The sequence below is a fragment of the Cherax quadricarinatus genome, chromosome 63 (genome assembly GCF_038502225.1).
Source record: "Cherax quadricarinatus isolate ZL_2023a chromosome 63, ASM3850222v1, whole genome shotgun sequence".
Taxonomy (NCBI): Eukaryota; Metazoa; Arthropoda; class Malacostraca; order Decapoda; family Parastacidae; genus Cherax; species Cherax quadricarinatus.
Window position 1 is genome coordinate 10,781,656 of NC_091354.1, and position 22,572 is coordinate 10,804,227.

Sequence of the window (22,572 nt, forward strand, 5' to 3'; positions counted from 1 at the left end):
TGTATGTGTATAAGTGCTCTAAGTAGTTCGCTATGTCTCACAACTCGACTAGACTTAAACAAGTGACTGACAAAGTCCTCAAATAAACTAACTTCTTGACCAACTGGCAATCAGAACAGTCTGCTTGAACAATAAAAAGAATGCTAAGCCCAATAGCAATAAAACAAGCAACTGCGACACAGAATCAGGAACAAGGAGATAATATAACGACACTAAGTAGGGACCATCTGCAGATCCTCCACAAAAGTCACAAAACTCCCATACTACTGAATCTAAGTTCAGCATAAGAAAATCCCCGACTGTGACAATACACAGATACCAGTACAAGTTAGGTCAGAAGCTACTGCTCAGGACCTGAGTTGCTCAGAGTGTCTTTGAGACACACAACCTCAGTACAACGTCGAAAATCACTAAGTCTATACAATGTTCTGTGAACAGTCTCCCAAAGAACCTACAAGAAAGCTAGAGACGATCTTCCAACAAGGGCCTATAAGAGAGATTTAGGCACTTTGCCTGGAATACGTCCAACCACCAAGAGAGTCTAGACTAGACTGAATACTTCAGGCGAGGCGAGGACACCCCCTCTCTCGATCACGTGATAGCTTCGTGGACAGTTACTGCCCAGCAACAGAAGCCGGCAGGGAAACGAGCAAAGAGCGATAATTACAGTAGTTAGACAATCAAGACTTGAACTTTGAGCACATAATATATGTGTTACATCCTACCTAACAAAATTTAACTAAGTCAAATAATAATATAAAGCAATATATTCACGATTTAGCTATTATCGCAAATATAAGCAATATAAAATTATATGAAAAAGGTAATATACATATAATATATATAAATAATATAAATTGCAACCCATTCAGGGGTTGCAACAGTGGTATGGGCGGTGATTGTAATAGTGGTGGTGGTGGTGGTTGTGTTGGTGACAGTAGTGGTTGGGGTGGTGGTGATATAGGAGGTGGTTGTAATAGTGTTGTTGTTGGTGGTGGTGGTTGGGGTGGTGATAGTGGTGGTAGTGGTGGTGGTGATGGGTACTCAAGCCTCCTCACCCCCACCCCTCATTGTCTTACTCGAGTTCTGTATACACCTTACCCTAGATTTATCACTGTCTTTATCGAGGATCTTCCTTCAGTTCCTTCTATTTCAACAAACCATGTCAACAACCCCAAAAAATTACTATCTTTAAATTTGCTCATTAGTTACTTTCTGCAATTCTCTGCAATTGCAATATATTAAATATCCTCAGCTCTGCAATAGGACGCTTCTCCGAATCAGAGAAATGCGTTAGCACCACTGCTGTTGCATTCCTATTTTTTTATGCATTAACGCATTAACAATGTTATTTCTTTCCATAGATACCTCTATACTCCTGCAATTATTTCCCCTCATCCATTCTGTGACTTGCGTCATCCATCATAGACTCATCTAATGATACATCTACTGCACATGATCTAAATACGGTTTTCTCCTCACTTATGTATCCAAGGGCGGCATTGTGCTATTAACAAGCATCATTCAGACCACGCCTCGCTCTAGCTCTCATTTTCTCCCGCACATAAAACTCTGTCTGTTGAAGAATTAGAGACATGCAATATCTGGGTATCTTTATATGTAGACGTTTCGCCATCCAGTGACTTTATCAATACAAATCAAGCAATACAAAAGATGAGGTAATTAGTCCCCAGCCTTGGAGCTGGTGAAGAGCACCGTATTTTATTATTATTATTAACAGATCGGCCGTCTCCCACCAAGGCAGGGTGGCCTGAAAAAGAAAAACTTTCTTCATCATTTACTCCATCACTGTCTTGCCAGAGGGGTGCCTTACACTAGTTATAAAACTGCAACATTAACACCCCTCCTCTAGAGTGCAGACACTGTACTTTAAATCTCCAGAACTCAAGTCCTGCCTCCCGGTTTCCCTGAATCCCTTCAGAAATGCTGCTTTGTTCACACTCTAACAGCACGTCAAATCCTAAAAACCATATGTCTTCATTCGCTCCTATCTAACACGCTCACGCACGCTTGCTGGAAGTCAAAGCCCCTCTCACACAAAACCTCTTTTACCCCCTCCCTCCAACCTTTCCTAGATCGACCCCTACCTCGCCTTCCTTCCACTACAGATTTATACACTCTCGAAGTCATTCTATTTCGTTCCATCCTCTCTACATGTCCAAACCATCTCCTCAGCCCTCCGGATAATAGTTTTGGTAATCCCACACCTCCTCCTAATCTCCAAACTACGGATTCTCTATATTATATTCACATTCTAGTCTTGAAGAATCTGATTCTTCAAGACTACCGTGTTCTTCACAAACTCCAAGGCTAAGAGACTAATTACCTCATCTTTTATATAGGCCTACATTCTTCACCTTATGTCTTTGTATTGCACTGATAAATCCGCTGGATGGCAAAACGTCTACAAATATTGTTACCCAGATATTGTACATGTGTCTAATTCTTCATCTTGTTGGTATTAATACCATTCATGTACAACTCTTTCTGTTATACTCAACAGACTTATTTCCTCATAATTCATAAGTTATCTCTCTTCCTTCCCTTCATCCCCTTCCTCCCCTTCCTCCCCTTCCTCCCCTTCCTCCCCTTCCTCCCCTTCCACGTTACTCATAAACTTTGCTAATCCCTGGATACATTTCCTTCCAGTCACATACTGAACAAACTCACCCATCAATTCAACACTATTTCTATTTACTATTAGGATTTCTGTCTTAATCTTATCAATCCCTGATGCTTCTTCCACTTTGTATCCTTCTTGCTAGTTCATCAGCTTCATTTCTAAGCGCTGTCGACTCTTCGTTCATTCTGAATGATAATTAAGATACCTCTTTTTTAACAAGCACTATAACTGCGTTAATGTTTTATCTGCTTTCATTAATTTCTCTAAATACTCAATCCATCGAACACTTTTCCTTCCTTTCCTTACCTTGTTCAACCTCTGTCCCAACGTTAATTCACATTTGCAATAAAAACTGGCAGACAATGCCTCATTCTTTCACTCATTTGCTCTTCTGTTGCACGATCACTCTTTAATCCCTCTTTTCAGATGAGCAACGTCCCTGATTTTTCAAGTAATATAAACAGTTTTCCTAATGTAACTGTTTCTCCTTTAAGACCACATTAATCTCCCCATATACCAGTTATTTATCCTCCCGCACTTTCCTCCACCGTCACAAACTTAGTAAACTCCAACGCTCTAGTTTTAAATCCATTCCACGCCTCTGAGTCTTATTCTTTGTCTATTTCTGCCTTCAAGAGGGAGCTGGACAGATACCTAAAGTCAGTATCCGATCAGCCGGGCTGTGGTTCGTTACGTTGGTCTACGTGCGCAGTAACAGCTTGGTTGATCAGGCCCTGATCGTTTGGTCAAAGACCGGGTCGCGGGGGCGTTGACCCCTGGAACACCCTCCAGGTAGATACGTAGAATTAGCTAATCTTTCTTCCGGCAATTGTTCACAACTCGCTTTGAATACCCTTTTTATTGTCTTCAATAACTGTTGCAATACTTTTATCTAGTAGCACCGTTGTAGTTGTACTCTACGTTCCTTGTACTCTACGTTCCTTGTACTCTACGTTCCTTGTACTCTACGTTCCTTGTACTCTACGTTCCTTGTACTCTACGTTCCTTGTACTCTACGTTCCTTGTACTCTACGTTCCTTGTACTCTACGTTCCTTGTACTCTACGTTCCTTGTACTTTACATTCTTTGTACTCTAGCTACCACTAAGCAGTGAAGAGGCATAACGTTATTCCTTCATAAGCTGTACATACTGTACATAGGTTTACTTAGCCTTGTACCCACTAGTACATCGTCCAGCAACTGTTCTCGATCCGCGTTACATCGTACCATCCGCGTTACATCGTACCATCCGCGTTACATCGTACCATCCGCGTTACATCGTACCATCCGCGTTACATCGTACCATCCGCGTTACATCGTAGTATCCGCGTTACATCGTACCATCCGCGTTACATCGTACCATCCGCGTTACATCGTACCATCCGCGTTACATCGTACCATCCGCGTTACATCGTACCATCCGCGTTACATCGTACCATCCGCGTTACATCGTACCATCCGCGTTACATCGTACCATCCGCGTTACATCGTACCATCCGCGTTACATCGTACCATCCGCGTTACATCGTACCATCCGCGTTACATCGTACCATCCGCGTTACATCGTACCATCCGCGTTACATCGTACCATCCGCGTTACATCGTACCATCCGCGTTACATCGTACCATCCGCGTTACATCGTAGTATCCGCGTTACATCGTACCATCCGCGTTACATCATACCATCCGCGTTACATCGTACTGTTATGCCTGGTCAACTTCCACATTGCTTTGATCCAGTACCACTTAATATCACATTGCGAACTTCCTGACTAGTAGTTAAAATAAGCAAGTCCAACACAAATTACTTAACGGAATCATGTAAAAATATTGTATATTCTTAATGGTTTTAAAATCTTAGGTGTAACAGTGCAAGTTGTCAAGCACTAGTGTAACGACCAGTCCCTGGTTAACCCCAGCTACCTCTATGTCATATGACCTACCTTATGCCAGGTCACCCCTCCCCCACTACTGGCATTAGTAGCTGGTCTACAGCTCAAGGTGCATAGCTTGTTAGTCCTGTGAACATCAAAATGGTATACAATACCGACAGCCATATTTAGACATCCTTACACAGATTCATACAGAAAGTTAAGGTGAAGACGATTCAGTCCATCACCCTTAAAGTCGGAGACTTATCTGTCATATTACGCGACAGTGCCCAAGGTCAAGTAGTATCTGATCATAGATTCACCTTGGTGTTTTCTGTACCAAGATGCCACGTGTTGCAGTGTCTGACAAGATGAACATCAAAATGGTATACAATACCGACAGGTTGTTAGGTAAGACACATATGCAACAGTTAGACATCTTTATTCCGAAACGTTTCGCCTACACAGTAGGCTTCTTCAGTCGAATACAGAAAGTAGGCAGGAGCAGTAGAGATGTGAAGACGATGTAATCAGTCCATCACCCTTAAAGTCGTAGAATTTGAGGTTGTCAGTCCCTCGGCCTGGAGAAGTTCAGTTCCATAGTCAGGAACTATCTGAAGATCAAGCGACAGTGCGGAGACTTAAATACTGTCGGAAGGAGAGGTGCAGGGTAGTAGTAGTAGTAGTAGTGAGAGGCAACTGAGAGGTCATGTCCCTCTCAGATCCAACCCTTCTCACTTGAAAAGCTTGTCCAAGGTGTTTTCTGTACCAAGATGCCACGTGTTGCAGTGTCTGACAAGATGAACATCAAAATGGTATACAATACCGACTGAAGAAGCCTACTGTGTAGGCGAAACGTTTCGGAATAAAGATGTCTAACTGTTGCATATGTGTCTTACCTAACAACCTGTCGGTATTGTATACCATTTTGATGTTCATCTTGTCAGACACTGCAACACGTGGCATCTTGGTACAGAAAACACCTTGGACAAGCTTTTCAAGTGAGAAGGGTTGGATCTGAGAGGGACATGACCTCTCAGTTGCCTCTCACTACTACTACTACTACTACCCTGCACCTCTCCTTCCGACAGTATGTCCTGTGTTGTAACAGAGCCATATTCCCTTAGATCATACTTAAGGTGTTCGTGGGAGATTAATATTACGGTCCTGTATATAGTTCTCTGTAAATATTCTTGCGCTCGTAAGATACCAGAGAAAAGCTAATAACTTATATTGTTCTAAGGAACAATATAATATGAAAGGCCATAAATTTTTCTTGTAATTCGTGACTCCCTGTGAGAAGTAGTTAGAAATTCATGAACTTATTGTACCTCGACATCCTGTAAAGTGGAAAAAAAGGATAAAAGAGCAATAATAACACCCACGTTACATCATATTATCCATGTTACATCATATTATCCATGTTACATCATATTATCCATGTTACATCATATTATCCATGTTACATCATATTATCCATGTTACATCATATTATCCATGTTACATCATATTATCCATGTTACATCATATTATCCATGTTACATCATATTATCCATGTTACATCATATTATCCATGTTACATCATATTATCCATGTTACATCATATTATCCATGTTACATCATATCATGCATGTTACATCATATTATCCATGTTACATCATATCATGCATGTTACATCATATTATGCATGTTACATCATATTATGCATGTTACATCATATTATGCAGGTTACATCATATTATGCATGTTACATCATATTATGCATGTTACATCATATTATGCATGTTACATCATATCATCCACGTTACATTATACCATCCACATTGCATCATACCATGCACACTTATCTCTTAATTTTGGAAATATGTTTAACCTATTACCAAACTTCTTAGTTTAAATCAAAGCTTCCTTACTTACTTTACACTTAGCACTCCACACATTACTATCATGCCTTCCATAACAGTACCTTCTACTTCTGCTATAAAGTTCCTGTTTCGTACATCAGTTGGTAACAGGGGTTCCCAACAGGGGGGTCGAAATATACAAACCAATTAATTTTCCGAGTTTCTATCCCCATGTGCGCTGTTATTAACCACTGACAAATGTGCATTACTCTTTCTTTAATTATATATATATATATATATATTCGCTACCCAGCAAGTACACTGGACATACCACTCTTAAATAACTCGGGTTCGATCCCCGGATGGTCACAGTATATTTGCTTTAAAACCATTTGTTTCGTGGATGATCTGCCAGTACCTGAAGCTGTGCTTGTACCTTAAGGTGTACCTCAGGCTGTACTTATACCTTAAGCTGTACCTAAAGTAGTACTTCAAGGCGTACTTCAAGGTGTCCCTGAAGCTGTACCTATGATGATATATTTCTGAAACCCGGGAGACGCCTGACTGTTACATTGATCAGTAACTGTAGAAAAATGACTGGTAGTTCTTTAATGACTGTTCAAGACCTGTTTGTTTATTATCAACTGAGACATAACTGTCCCCCTCCCCCCCCAAAAAAAACAGTTATTTTTAAACGTTAATTGCCGTGTTGTTGTTGTTAGTGCGTTCGTTAGGTGAAACACCTGGCACTGGTGTTTATCATAGGATGAACCATTCAGTGGTGCCGGTACTATGATGGTATCACTGTGTATTTGTACTCAGATATACTGACCTTTTGGTGTATTTCCTGTGAGCTATATGTCTTTCGGATAATGCACACAGAGAGATGCAAAACTCTTGGTGTTTTTACTCGGAGATATACACCAGTCTGGGTGTACATGCGCTGGGAGACGTACCTCTCCATGCCTATACACTGAGAGATATACCTTGGTGTATATTATCTTTCCTCTTAGAGTGGAGCCAAGAATAATCTACCAAACTGACACCATGTGTTCCCCGAGGCCATGGCTACTGGATCACTCCAGCTCTAAAGTATGTTGTAAAAGATTTTTGAAAGCGAGGCTGGGTTAGACATTAGCTACGGAAGGAGGGGACGGGAGCTGGAATTTTGTGACCTTGGGATCAACTACAAATCATACTATGTTTATTAAACTCGTTGAACTAATTCTCTAGCATACGAGAATTTTCAAAATGATAACAGTTACAATTTATTGTCTCAATCTTCAACTTGTCGGTTTCTCAAACCATTCATCACAATTTATTGACATTCCTAATAAATTGTTTTAATCTTTAAGAATTACTTTTTGTGTCAATATGTAACATACAGTAACCTCCCCAATCCACCGTTCTTCTTTCCACTATTGGAAGTTTCCGATGGTTTGTACCTCAGAAAAGACTTTTCTGATCACATTTCTTATGCCGTTGTTGTAAGATACCGCTAGAGACACAAGGGCTGAGACCTTCCTGATCCAGCGTCTCAGTGTAGCCATCCAGAGGAAAAAAGCCTACCGCATTGTAGGTTCCCGTCCAGCCTATGGACGGAAACCTACAATGTGTGTGTGTATATATATATATATATATATATATATATATATATATATATATATATATATATATATATATATATATATATATATATATATATATATATATATATAGAGATATATATATATATATATATATATATATATATATATATATATATATATATCGTGCCGAATAGGCAGAACTTGCGATCTTGGCTTAAATAGCAACGCTCATCTTGCCATATAGGACAAGTGAAAATTTGTGTATGCAATAATTTCGCCAAAATCATTCTGAACCTAACGAAAAAAATATATTTCACTGTGTTTGTGAACAAATCTAAAATATATTTAGTTGGGTTAGGTTAAAATAAATTGTTCTTGTTATAATAAGGTTAGGTAAGTTTTCTAAGATTCTTTTGGTGCAAAATTAAAAATTTTTACATTAACATTAATGAAAAAATATATCTTTAAAGGTATAAGAGAAAAATTTAGAAAAGACTTTATTTTAAATGAGTTCTTGCTAATTGACCAGTTTTACACATTCGGCACGACACACACACACACACACACACACACACACACACACACACACACACACACACACACACACACATATACACACACACATATATATATATATATATATATATATATATATATATATATATATATTATATATATATTATCACACTGGCCGATTCCCACCAAGGCAGGGTGGCCCGAAAAAAAAAAACTTTCACCATCATTCACTCCATCACTGTCTTGCCAGAAGGGTGCTTTACACTACAGTTTTTAAACTGCAACATTAACACCCCTCCTTCAGAGTGCAGGCACTGTACTTCCCATCTCCAGGACTCAAGTCCGGCCTGCCGGTTTCCCTGAATCCCTTCATAAATGTTACTTTGCTCACACTCCAACAGCACGTCAAGTATTAAAAACCATTTGTCTCCATTCACTCCTATCAAACACGCTCATGCATGCCTGCTGGAAGTCCAAGCCCCTCGCACACAAAACCTCCTTTACCCCCTCCCTCCAACCTTTCCTAGGCCGACCCCTACCCCGCCTTCCTTCCACTACAGACTGATACACTCTTGAAGTCATTCTGTTTCGCTCCATTCTCTCTACATGTCCGAACCACCTCAACAACCCTTCCTCAGCCCTCTGGACAACAGTTTTGGTAATCCCGCACCTCCTCCTAACTTCCAAACTACGAATTCTCTGCATTATATTCACACCACACATTGCCCTCAGACATGACATCTCCACTGCCTCCAGCCTTCTCCTAGCTGCAACATTCACCACCCACGCTTCACACCCATATAAGAGCGTTGGTAAAAATATACTCTCATACATTCCCCTCTTTGCCTCCAAGGACAAAGTTCTTTGTCTCCACAGACTCCTAAGTGCACCACTCACTCTTTTTCCCTCATCAATTCTATGATTCACCTCATCTTTCATAGACCCATCCGCCGACACGTCCACGCCCAAATATCTGAATACGTTCACCTCCTCCATACTCTCTCCCTCCAATCTGATATTCAATCTTTCATCACCTAATCTTTTTGTTATCCTCATAACCTTACTCTTTCCTCTATTCACCTTTAATTTTCTTCTTTTGCACACCCTACCAAATTCATCCACCAATCTCTGCAACTTCTCTTCAGAATCTCCCAAGAGCACAGTGTCATCAGCAAAGAGCAGCTGTGACAACTCCCACTTTGTGTGTGATTCTTTATCTTTTAACTCCACGCCTCTTGCCAAGACCCTCTCATTTACTTCTCTTACAACCCCATCTATAAATATATTAAACAACCACGGTGACATCACACATCCTTGTCTAAGGCCTACTTTTACTGGGAAAAAATTTCCCTCTTTCCTACATACTCTAACTTGAGCCTCACTATCCTCGTAAAAACTCTTCACTGCTTTCAGTAACCTACCTCCTACACCATACACTTGCAACATCTGCCACATTGCCCCCCTATCCACCCTGTCATACGCCTTTTCCAAATCCATAAATGCCACAAAGACCTCTTTAGCCTTATCTAAATACTGTTCACTTATATGTTTCACTGTAAACACCTGGTCCACACACCCCCTACCTTTCCTAAAGCCTCCTTGTTCATCTGCTATCCTATTCTCCGTCTTACTCTTAATTCTTTCAATTATAACTCTACCATACACTTTACCAGGTACACTCAACAGACTTATCCCCCTATAATTTTTGCACTCTCTTTTATCCCCTTTGCCTTTATACAAAGGAACTATGCATGCTCTCTGCCAATCCCTAGGTACCTTACCCTCTTCCATACATTTATTAAATAATTGCACCAACCACTCCAAAACTATATCCCCACCTGCTTTTAACATTTCTCTTTATCCCATCAATCCCGGCTGCCTTACCCCCTTTCATTTTACCTACTGCCTCACGAACTTCCCCCACACTCACAACTGGCTCTTCCTCACTCCTACAAGATGTTATTCCTCCTTGCCCTTTACACGAAATCACAGCTTCCCTATCTTCATCAACATTTAACAATTCCTCAAAATATTCCCTCCATCTTCCCAATACCTCTAACTCTCCATTTAATAACTCTCCTCTCCTATTTTTAACTGACAAATCCATTTGTTCTCTAGGCTTTCTTAACTTGTTAATCTCACTCCAAAACTTTTTCTTATTTTCAACAAAATTTGTTGATAACATCTCACCCACTCTCTCATTTGCTCTCTTTTTACATTGCTTCACCACTCTCTTAACCTCTCTCTTTTTCTCCATATACTCTTCCCTCCTTGCATCACTTCTACTTTGTAAAAACTTCTCATATGCTAACTTTTTCTCCCTTACTACTCTCTTAACATCATCATTCCACCAATCGCTCCTCTTCCCTCCTGCACCCACTTTCCTGTAACCACAAACTTCTGATGAACACTCTAACACTACATTTTTAATCCTACCCCATACCTCTTCGACCCCATTGCCTATGCTCTCATTAGCCCATCTATCCTCCAATAGCTGTTTATATCTTACCCTAACTGCCTCCTCTTTTAGTTTATAAACCTTCACCTCTCTCTTCCCTGATGCTTCTATTCTCCTTGTATCCCATCTACCTTTTACTCTCAGTGTAGCTACAACTAGAAAGTGATCTGATATATCTGTGGCCCCTCTATAAACATGTACATCCTGAAGTCTACTCAACAGTCTTTTATCTACCAATACATAATCCAACAAACTACTGTCATTTCGCCCTACATCATATCTTGTATACTTATTTATCCTCTTTTTCTTAAAATATGTATTACCTATAACTAAACCCCTTTCTATACAAAGTTCAATATAAGGGCTCCCATTATCATTTACACCTGGCACCCCAAACTTACCTACCGCACCCTCTCTAAAAGTTTCTCCTACTTTAGCATTCAGGTCCCCTACCACAATTACTCTCTCACTTGGTTCAAAGGCTCCTATACATTCACTTAACATCTCCCAAAATCTCTCTCTCTCCTCTGCATTCCTCTCTTCTCCAGGTGCATACACGCTTATTATGACCCACTTCTCGCATCCAACCTTTACTTTAATCCACATAATTCTTGAATTTACACATTCATATTCTCTTTTCTCCTTCCATAACTGATCATTTAACATTACTGCTACCCCTTCCTTTGCTCTAACTCTCTCAAATACTCCAGATTTAATCCCATTTATTTCCCCCCACTGAAACTCTCCTACCCCCTTCAGCTTTGTTTCGCTTAGAGCCAGGACATCCAACTTCTTTTCATTCATAACATCAGCAATCATCTGTTTCTTGTCATCCGCACTACATCCACGCACATTTAAGCATCCCAGTTTTATAAAGTTTTTCTTCTTCTCTTTTTTAGTAAATGTATACAGGAGAAGGGGTTACTAGCCCATTGCTCCCGGCATTTTAGTCGCCTCATACGACACGCATGGCTTATATATATATATATATATATATATATATATATATATATATATATATATATATATATATATATATATATATATATATATATATATATATATATATATATATATATATATATATATATATATATATATATATATATATATATATATATATATATATATATATATATATATATATATATATATATATAACCACGAAAGAGTGGTATTGATCAATAACAACACTGCGATTACCCAAGGACTCGAACCCATGCTGCTTTCGCCAGCCTCATGGTGAGCGAAAACACATGACGCTCTAACCTACAGGACCAAGCAATCCCACAAGAATGACGCACCCAGCCAAGACTGGGATATATTCTCCCGAGAGTGGAACATGTACAACTCTCTGGAGCACATGTTCCACTCTCTGGAGTACATGTTCCACTCTCTGGAGTACATGTTCCACTCTCTAAAGTACATGCTCCCCTCTCGAGTACATGTTCCACTCTCGAGAGTACATGTTCCACTCTCTGGAGTAATGTTCCACTCTCTGGAGTACATGCTACACTCTCTGGAGTACATGTTCCACTCTCGGGAGTACATGTTCCACTCTTTGGAGTACATGTTCCACTCTCTGGAGTACATGTTCCACTCTCTGGAGTACATGTTCCACTCTCTGGAGTAAATGTTCCACTCTCTGGGGTAATGTTCCACTCTCTGGAGTAATGTTCCATTCTCTGGAGTACATGCTCCACTCTCTGGAATACATGCTCCACTCTCATGAGTACATGCTTCACTCTCGGGAGTACATGTTCCACTCTCTGGAGTACATGTTCCACTCTCTGGAGTAAATGTTCCACTCTCTGGAGTAATGTTCCACTCTCTGGAGTACATGCTCCACTCTCTGGAGTACATGCTCCAGTCTCATGAATACATGCTTCACTCTCAGGAGTACTTGCTCCACTCTCTGGAGTACATGCTCCACTCTCTGGAATATCTGCTCCACTCTCTGGAGTACATGCTCCACTCTCTGGAGCACATGTTCCACTTGCGGGAGTACATGTTCCACTCTCTGGAGTACATGTTCCACTCTCTGGAGTACATGTTCCACTCTCTGGAGTACATGCTCCACTCTCTGGAGTACATGCTCCACTCTCTGGAGTACATGCTCCACTCTCTGGAGTACATGCTCCACTCTCTGGAGTACATGCTCTACTCACTGAAGTACATGCTCCACTCACTGAAGTACATGTTCCACTCTCTGGAGTACATGTTCCACTCTCTGGAGTACATGTTCCACTCTCTGGAGTACATGTTCCACTCTCTGGAGTACATGCTCCACTCTCTGGAGTACATGTTCCACTCTCGTGAGTACATGTTCCACTCTCTGGAGTAATGCTTCACTCTCAGGAGTACATGCTTCACTCTCAGGAGTACATGCTTCACTCTCAGGAGTACATGCTTCACTCTCAGGAGTACATGCTCCACTCTGGAGTACATGCTCCACTCTCTGGAGTACATGCTCCACTCTCTGGAGTACATGCTCCACTCTCTGGAGTACATGCTCCACTCTCTGGAGTACATGCTCCACTCTCTGGAGTACATGTTCCACTCTCAGGACAACATGCTCCACTCTATGGAGTACATGCTCCACTCTCTGGAGTACATGTTCCACTCTCTGGAGTACATGCTCCACTCTCTAGAGTACATGTTCCACTGTCTGAAGTACATGCTCCACTCTCTGGAGTACATGTTCCTCTCTCGTGAGTACATGTTCCGCTCTCTGGAGTACATGCTTCACTCTCAGGAGTACATGCTCCACTCTCAGGAGTACATGCTCCACTCTGGAGTACATGCTCCACTCTGGAGTACATGCTCCACTCTCTGGAGTACATGCTACACTCTCTGGAGTACATGCTCCACTCTCTGGAGTACATGCTCCACTCTCTGGAGTACATGCCCACTCTCTGGAGTACATGCTCCACTCTCGGGAGCACATGTTCAACTGTCTGGAGTAAATGTTCCACTCTCTGGAGTACCTGCTCCACTCACTGAAATACATGCTCCACTCTCGGGAGTACTTGCTCCACTCTCGGGAGTACATGTTCCACTCTCGGGAGTACATATTCCACTCTCGGGAGTACATGTTCCACTCTCGGGAGTACATGTTCCACTCTCTGGAGTACATGCTCCATTCTCTGAAGTACAGCTCCACTCTCGGGAGTACATGCTCCACTCTCTGGAGTACATGTTCCATTCTCTAGAGTGCATGTTCCACTCTCTGGAGTACATGTTTCATTCTCGGGAGTACATGTTCCACTCTCTGGAGTACATGTTCCACTCTCTGGAGTACATGTTCCACTCTCTGGAGTATATATTCCACTCTCTGCAGTACATGTTCCACTATCTGGAGTACATGTTCCACTCTCTGGAGTACATGCTCCACTCTCTGGAGTACATGCTCCACTCTCTGGAGTACATGCTCCACTCTCTGGAGTACATGCTCCACTCTCTGGAGTACATGTTCTACTCTCGGGAGTGCAAGCTCCACTCTCTGGAATACATGCTCCACTCTCAGGAGTACATGCTCCACTCTGTGGAGTACATGCTCCACTCTTGAGTACATGCCCACTCTCTGGAGTACATGCTCCACTCTCTGGAGTACATGTTCCGCTCTCGGGAGTACATGTTCAACTCTCTGGAGTAAATGTTCCACTCTCTGGAGTACATGCTCCACTCACTGAAATACATGCTCCACTCTCGTGAGTACTTGCTCCACTCTCGGGAGTACTTGCTCCACTCTCGGGAGTACATGTTCCACTCTCGGGAGTACATGTTCCACTCTCTGGAGTAATGTTCCACTCTCTGGAGTACATGCTCCATTCTCTGAAGTACAGCTCCACTCTCGGGAGTACATGCTCCACTCTCTGGAGTACATGTTCCATTCTCTAGAGTGCATGTTCCACTCTCTGGAGTACATGTTTCATTCTCGGGAGTACATGTTCCACTCTCTGGAGTACATGCTCCACTCTCTGGAGTACATGTTCCATTCTCTAGAGTGCATGTTCCACTCTCTGGAGTACATGTTTCATTCTCGGGAGTACATGTTCCACTCTCTGGAGTACATGTTCCACTCTCTGGAGTATATATTCCACTCTCTGGAGTACATGTTCCACTCTCTGGAGTACATGTTCCACTCTCTGGAGTACATGCTGTATAGCCCTTGTGGCTTAGCGCTTCTTTTTGATTATAATAATCTGGGGTACATGCTCCACTCTCAGGAGTACATGCTCCACTCTCAGGAGTACATGCTCCACTCTCAGGAGTACATGCTCCACTCTCAGGAGTACATGCTCCACTCTCTGGAGTACATGCTCCACTCTCTGGAGTACATGCTCCTCTCTCTGGAGTACATGCTCCACTCTCTGGAGTACATGTTCCACTCTCGGGAGTACATGCTCCACTCTCTGGAATACATGCTCCACTCTCAGGAGTACATGCTCCACTCTCTGGAGTACATGCTCCACTCTCTGGAGTACATGCTCCACTCTCGGGACTACATATCCCATCCTCTGGTGTACAAGTCATTCTCAAGTAGGTAAGCAGGTAGATAGGCAGTGGGCAAACAATTAGATAAACAGGTAGGCTGATAGACAGGCGGGTAGGTAGGAAGGCTGATAGACCGGCTACTTGGTAGGCAGGCAGTCAATAAGGAAATCAGGCTGGTAGACAAGCAGGGATTTAGTACGCAGGCAGGCAAATAGGTAGAAAGGGAGGTTCGTAGGAAGGAAGGCAAGAGTGCGGAGAGGAAGATAAGAAAAGATGCCGAATAACGAGAGTCGTGAATAATAATGCGTCTCCTTTTTCTAAACAGCCAAGTGAAACTGTATCTACGAAGACGAATTTTCTCAGGGTCAATTTTAGCCTCATTCGGTAAGACTTGCAGGTGTATCTTGTGTCTTGCGCTTCCTCCTTTGTTAAACCTGCATTGTGTTCATCGGGTATTAAGCACGGATATATCTTGTATCTTAAGCTGCCTCCTTCGTTAAACCAGGGTGTTGTACATCGGGCAACAAGTATCGTTTGCCTCAATCGGTAAACCTTTTCATCAGGTAACAAGCACGGGTATTTGCTGTCTTGTGCCGCCTCCCTCGTTAAACCAGAGTCGTGTACACCTGGCAACTACAAGGAGTGTACTCCCTGTCATGCCTTCCCTCCCTTGTTAAAAATCTTAGACTATGCTATTCGACTGAAGTCGAAAAAGTATCCCTGAGGGGATTATTCAGCATCAGTACCCCACAAACTTTTCCCTGAGGTTACAAATGGTGATCAACACCTAGTATATAAGAAACGCTCATGCTAGGTATTAGGACATTTTTTAAAGAGAAGCTTCATCCACCTGGGCCTTTATTACTCCAATACAGAGAATATATACCCTGTCATCTATCTGTGTCTCCTTAATGTCTACCGCAATACCGCTTATGTCTCTCTCTCTCTCTCTCTCTCTTTCTCTTGGAAATTCGTTTTCATAAGCTTTACGAAATACGGAATAAAATTTGATGCATTGGGGAAAACACTTTTAAATGTACGTAGATTAAAGCGTAATAACACCCTCAAGAATAAACTAATGTATTCCAACAAACATCTCAGCGTCAGACAGGAATATATATGAATAGTTCAGAGAACCGACAAGTTGATAAATTAGACACATGCGCAACACTTGGGTATCTTTAATGAGGAAACGTTTCGCCACACAGTGGCTTCATCAGTCCATACAAAGGAAAATGGAGAAGAACAGGAGGACTTTGAGGTAATCAGTCCCTCAGCCTTTAGTCGATGTGGTCAGTCCATCAATCTTGAAAAGAATACAGCATATGTGCGGAGAAGTAGCTTATATACCGTAGGCAGGAGAGGTGCAGCAGTCATAGGTGGTATCACATTTGTCCAACGTGGAAGTAAGTCATGCCCAAGGGTTAGGCAAGTTTCCTCATTAAAGATACCCAAGTGTTGCACATGTGTCATTAATTTATCAAACATCTCAGCACCGAATTTCTAAGGACCAGATATCCCGGAACCGGTTGTAATGATAAGAAACTTACGTCAGTTTAGGACATTTAGGAAAGTAAATGTTTCTCCACGAGTTACTTTTTTCCAGCTCTAGTACAAGTAACAAGTAGGGAGGGTGAGGGTAGGTAGCAGTGAGACGGTATCACGTGATGAGGAACAAAACGGCACAGTACCGTCATTAGAGCAAAACAAAGGAGAGAGAGAGAGAGAGAGAGGGGCTTATAGAAACGTTTCGGTCCGACTTGGATCATTTACAAGTGATTTGTAAAGGGTCCAAATCGAATCGAAAAGTCGTCATAAGCTTCTCTCTCTCTCCTATGTGCGAGTTATTTGTATATTACATGACAGCTGACTTTAATATGGGTAATAATACACTGGTTAAGAGTTTGGGAACACTGAAACTTTCGGATTTATACGAGACTGTCTTTGGTGGTAATTAAGGCAGCTTCCAGGCATTTCTACCTCCGTTAGTAACTTTCATGTATGAATGATAGGAAAACATTTCATCAAGTGTTCACGATCGTCCGTGTGTTGCACATACGCGTTATTAATTACACGTTATTAATTACAATACTCTGGCTGGGCGCCAGAGTATTGTCTTGTCTGGCATGGTGTGTATATTACTACATACTTTGTCCCAGAGTTTCCTCCTATGAGTGGATACTACTTTTGTTGTTCCTATTGCTAACAATTTTTGTATGCCTGCCTCAATATCTAAATAACATTAAAAACCAAATATGGTTCTCTCTCTCTCTCTCTCTCTCTCTCTCTCTCTCAACACATCCCTCTCTTCTTCCAAAATATGTTATATTCCCCCCAAAAAAAGCTTTTTCCTTTTAAGACTGGAAAGTAAAAACAATATCGAGTCTCGTTCAAAAGCCCCTTTTAAATTTTAGTTATTTTTTCCCTGTTTCCGGTTATCTGATACCTTGGCTTTCACCCTCGTTGAAAGCTGCGTGCGTGTGTGTGTGTGTGTGTGTGTGTGTGTGTGTGTGTGTGTGTGTGTGTGTGTGTGTGTGTGTGTGTGTGTGTGCGTGTGTATGTGTGTTCACCTATTTTTTTATTGCTTGGGTCGAATCTCTTCTCCTAACACTATCTCTTCAATATCCGCTTCTGGGCTCACTCCCTCTCATTTTCGTCAGCCTTATCGTACCTATACTTAAAACTATATATGGCATCTGTCTCCACCATTTCTTTGTGAAGATCATTCCTGACCACCATAAAACCGAGCAAATACTTCCTGACATCTTCATGGCTCATTTGTTTCATTAACTGTATCCTTGTGCACCCGTTTCTCGCCTCTCAATATATTTCTGCCCTCCCCATCAAAGTTTAACTTACCTTCCCGGCACTTCTATCTTGTCTTGTCATTAAGTTTAATTTCTTTTTGTCTCTCCTCAGAGCTAATTTCACAAATAATAATAATAATAATAATAATAATAATAATAATAATAATAATAATAATAATAATAAGCATTAATGAAAATGGACAGGATTCAAACCCATGGCAGACTAGTCCTAAAACTTGCAGCTCAATGGCCTTAATAACTAGATGACACATGCTCGGTACATTTCTGTACACTAGACGACTAGAGCTTAACAAAGGTCCCACAGTAACCACTAGTGTGAGTTTTCGTGGAGGTAAGTCACGCCTCATGTCAGCGATAACATCTGTCTCAAGTTCTGCCCAAACTGTTTACAGTAACTCGTCGATGTCGTAATAATAGAAGAGTGTAAGAATCCTCCATTAAAACCTGTATTGATGGTCAAAGTGCTAACCTCTTTACTGTATACGAATGTATATACTTCTTCGAGAGTTATTAAGCCTGAGGGTCTAGTGGTTAGAGTACTGGCTTGTTGAATTATTATTATTACTGTACATATTATTATTATTATTATTATTACTGTACATTATTATTATTATTATTATTATTATTATTATTATTATTACTGTATTACCATTATTATTATTATTATTATTATTGTTATTATTATTATTATTATTATTATTAGTAGTAGTAGTAGTAGTAGTAGTAGTGTTACTGTATTATTATTATTGTTATTATTATTATTATATTATCATTATTATTATTAGTAGTAGTAGTAGTAGTAGTAGTATCATTATTATCATTGTCACTTATTATTATTATTATTACTAATACTACTGCTGTAATTATTATTATTATTATTATTATTATTATTATTATTATTATTATTATTATTATTATATTCATAAAGTTCACTAAACTCAAAGGTCTAGAAGACGCCTATATTACAACATTTTATAATCATTCGTGTATTCATTACTTTCATCACTTCATTGTGCAATTTAGATTTAAATTATTAGCGATTCTTGTTACTAAAAAAATTTCCCAATTAACTATCTTCAACAATGACCGAGTCGTGGAAATCCTTGTATTACTTAGACACATTTTTTTCATTTAGCGAATGGTTGACAAAAGTTATGTTAAGAAGTGATTATAAAAGCACAAAACTTCATACATAAAATCTATTTTTCGTGCCTTTGCATACTGAGACTTTTTTGTTGATGTAACATAGTGAGAAGAGTTGGCGAGCTGTTGGAGTGTCAGCAGGGTAATATTTAGTGAAGGGATTCAGGGAAACAGATTTTTTTATATAGCCGGACTTGAGTCCTGGAAATGGGAAGTACAATGCCTGCACTTTAAAGGAGGGGTTTGGGATATTGGCAGTTTGGAGGGATATGTTGTGTATCTTTGTATATGCTTCTAAACTGTTGCCTTTGAGCACCTCTGCAAAAACAGTGATTATGTATGAGTGAGGTGAAAGTGTTGAATGATGATGAAAGTATTTTCCTTTTTGGGATTTTCTTTTTGGGTCACCTTGCCTAGGTGGGAGACGGCCGACTTGTTAAAAAAAAAATACTGAGAGAGATTTAAGGGTGGAAGTTCAATCCAACCCCTACACTGATGGTCATTACACACGTCAGGGGAAGTACCAGCTAGACTGGACCTGAGATTCAACGTTAGTGCATCTGATGAAGGCGACACAGAATATGAGAGACCTGTAAAGAATAAAGAGGCACAATACCGTGACTGGAGCAATAGATAACCCACACACGGGAGAAGGAAATTTATGCCGACGTTTCGGTCCAACTTGGATCATTAACTAATCACACAGACTAGTTAATGGTCCAATTTGAACCGAAACGTTAACATAAATTTGTTTCTCCTATGTGTGGGTTGTGTAATGAGAGATCAGTGGGTTTTATCGGTCATAAATTATCCTGTATCGAATATCTTGTGGGAGTAAATATCGAGGGAAGAAGAGCAGGGGAAGGGAAGAGAGAAACCAAATTTCTGAAGACAATTATGCAGGAATGAGAGAGTTCCGTGTGCAGTACAATGCAAAGGTAAGCTGGAAGGCTAGTCAAAGAACGAGATAAAGCACCTAGCCCGAAAGCGCTGGTAGACGGAGGAATAATTAATACCTAGAAGAGACAACAAGGAGAGTCCATGGTTCAGTCAAAGATGGAAGAGTGGAAAATGTCAGAAAATGAAGGAGCAAACGAAACAGAGAACTAAGATAACGAGTTAGAAACTAATCATCACGTTTGAGAAGAAAAGCTGGACGACGATTTGAGACACAGAAGCAAAAACCGGATTTGACCTAAACGCTTACACACTCACACTACGAGAAAACCAACGATAAAAGACCCGGTAATAAAAATGAAGAACGATGGAGAAAGAATCAAGGAGAGAAGGTACACCAACGGGTACTAGACACCATGATAGATAATGGTTCAGAGGACGTATTAGCTGAGGAGCGAAACACTTGTGCTACACTTGGGTATCTTTATTGTGCAAATGTTTCGCGCATACTCTGTACTTTGATGAACATTGATGAACTGAACACATCTACTCAAGGCTGAGGGACAGATTACCTTAAACTCCTTCTCATCTTCCATCTTCCATCGTTCATCTCTGTACTGGACTGAGGAAGCCATTTCTTGACGAAACGTTTCCACAGTAAAGATACCCTAGTGTTGTACAAGTGTCTCAATCATCAACTGGACACCATAAACACAATATGAGAAAGGTGAAGAAACTTCTAAGTGCGCTGAAAAAAAATTAAAACAAAGAAAATAGAACCTGCCAGAGTGTCACCAGGGATTCTGCAAGACAGATCAAAAGCACTGTCTGTACTGAAAGCTAAAATCCAAATAAAGCCAATAGATAGGAGCAACTGAAAGAGCTCTGGACGACAGCAAATGTTGTCTCAGATTTTAAGAAATGAGATAGACAGAATTGCAGACCATCATCACTGACACCCATAATATGATGTAATGAAGTAGATAATCAGAAGATAAAGTAACAGAGCACTCGAATAGAAGTAGTTTAGCAAACACTACAATGCGGGTTTAGAGATATAAGGTGAAATTGCCGACCTAGAAAATGTACAGAGAACTTTCACGGCGCGCATAACGGAGATAAAACACCTCAATTATTGGGAGCGCTTGAGGTTCCTAAACCTGTATTCCCTGGAACGCAGGAGGGAGAGATACATGATTATATACACCTGGAAAATCCTAGAGGGACTAGTACCGAACTTGCACACGAAAATCACTCACTACGAAAGCAAAAGACTTGGCAGACGATGCACCATCCCCCCAATGAAAAGCAGGGGTGTCACTAGCACGTTAAGAGACCATACAATAAGTGTCAGGGGCCCGAGACTGTTCAACTGCCTCCCAGCACACATAAGGGGGATTACCAACAGACCCCTGGCAGTCTTCAAGCTGGCACTGGACAAGCACCTAAAGTCAGTTCCGGATCAGCCGGGCTGTGGCTCGTACGTTGGTTTGCGTGCAGCCAGCAGCAACAGCCTGGTTGATCAGGCTCTGATCCACCAGGAGGCCTGGTCACAGACCGGGCCGCGGGGGCGTTGACCCCCGGAACTCTCTCCAGCTAAACTCCAGGTATATGTCAAGTTAGTATTGAAAACGCAGCACCAGCGTGAAACACTCACCTGATAAATTAAGTCAGGAAGTCGGGGAAAGTGTAGAGACTTGCAACGAGACTAGTCCTAGAACTGAGGGAGATGAGATATGAAGAGAAACTAAAGGAAGTGAATCTGACGACGCTAGAGGAAAGAAGAAAGAGGAGAGACATGATCATTATATGCAAAATACTCAGAGACCTATTATAACAGGGTGGAAATTAACAGACTGAATGGTGGGTACACGAAAGACTAGCTGGGCGTTCAAGATATAGATGAGTCATGAGAATGTCAGGAAGAATTTATTCACCCTGAGGGTGGCCAAGAAATTAAATAACCCAGACAAAGGGGGGGAGGTAGTGGAGGCAAGTTCTACATATTACTTTTAAGAACAGATATGAAGAGACTCACGAGGTTAGGGGTGAGTCAACCCAGCAAGTGGCAAGTTAAGTGGAAAGTCCAAGAGTTGAGACTCAACCCATGCAAACACAGTTATAGAGTATAAGCATGTGAGTACACACACACACACACACACACACACACACACACACACACACACACACACACACACACACACACACACGCACACACACACCTGCCACTCACTCCCTTAATTTGCATAAGACTTCATATCTAAGATCCATCAGCAAGGGGAAAG